This window comes from Coregonus clupeaformis, chromosome 8 (assembly GCF_020615455.1).
Source record: "Coregonus clupeaformis isolate EN_2021a chromosome 8, ASM2061545v1, whole genome shotgun sequence".
NCBI lineage: Eukaryota > Metazoa > Chordata > Actinopteri > Salmoniformes > Salmonidae > Coregonus > Coregonus clupeaformis.
Genome location: NC_059199.1, coordinates 32,826,778 through 32,828,442, shown reverse-complemented (window position 1 = coordinate 32,828,442; position 1,665 = coordinate 32,826,778).

Sequence of the window (1,665 nt, the reverse complement as noted above, 5' to 3'; positions counted from 1 at the left end):
TCTCCATTAATTTTGAAAAGCACCCAGGCATTTTCCAGCCGATTTTTCAGTCTCAGGTCTCAAAAATCTGTCAAGTTTGTTGTTGTTGAACAGCAAACTGAAGTTATTGTTGTTTTCGAACAGAAAACGTTCAATAGAACGCCCGAGATGTTCTATCGGTTAGATGTCTCTTGGCAACACATATTTTAGAAAATTGTTGTTTACAAAATGGACAGCTGTGTTGCCATAGAAATGAGTTTGGAACTCTATGGTTACCATTAGAATTCTATAAAAATTCCATTCCATGAGTTTGGAACTCTATGGTTACCATTAGAATTCTATAAAAATGCCATTCCTAGTCATCATTCTAATTCTATTGACCCTATTTTGTCACCAGAGGATTTCCTATGTTGTTGGTATAATATAAAACAAAAACACCAAATGTTATTTTTAAGTCACTAGCTAGGTCAATGGCCCATTGACATGTTTTAGCATGTTTCATGGAAGTTGTTGTTGTTGTTGAACTTCTGAAAGTCTAGGCTTTGGCTCAGTGGATAATAAAGTATTGTGGAGCACAGACAACCCGGTTTAAAATATATTGACCAAATTCAGACAAGGGGGGCAAAGCCACAGCCCACTGAGGTAGGAGAGCACTGAAGTATCTGCATAATAATAATCCACATCTCTTTTATAAACAGGATAGTATCATTGATTATATAAAAGTGCATGTATGAATAAGTCTGATTGACCTTTTTCATGGCAGGTTCACCTTCTGAAGCCGGACGAGGTTCCCAAAGCGTGCTGCGCACCCACCAAGCTCAGTCCCATCTCCGTACTCTTCTGTGACGACAACACCAATGTGATCCTAAAGAAGCATCACAACATGGTGGTCAAGACCTGTGGATGCCTGTGACACCTGTGGTAGCCCATCTATTCTACATCATTTTTATAAACTTGACTACCATTGTTCCAAAAGATACAAACGGGGTAATATACCTTGCAACCAGCAGTTGATAGCAATAATCTGGCAATATGTGTATAAATAGTATGTACAGTGGGGAGAACAAGTATTTGATACACTGGCGATTTTGCAGGTTTTCCTACTTACAAAGCATGTAGAGGTCTGTCATTTTTTATCATAGGTACACTTCAACTGTGAGAGACGGAATCTAAAACAAAAATCCAGAAAATCACATTGTCTGATTTTTAAGTAATTAATTTGCATTTATTGCATGACATAAGTATTTGATATCCTACCAACCAGTAAGAATTCCGGCTCTCACAGACCTGTTAGTTTTTCTTTAAGAAGCCCTCCTGTTCTCCACTCATTATCTGTATTAACTGCACCTGTTTGAACTCGTTACCTGTATAAAAGACACCTGTCCACACACTCAATCAAACAGACTCCAACCTCTCCACAATGGCCAAGACCAGAGAGCTGTGTAAGGACATCAGGGATAAAATTGTAGACCTGCACAAGGCTGGGATGGGCTACAGGACAATAGGCAAGCAGCTTTGTGAGAAGGCAACAACTGTTGGCGCAATTATTAGAAAATGGAAGAAGTTCATGCTCCATGCAAGATCTCACCTCGTGGGGCATCAATGATCATGAGGAAGGTGAGGGATCAGCCCAGAACTACACAGCAGGACCTGGTCAATGACCTGAAGAGAGCTGGGACCACAGTC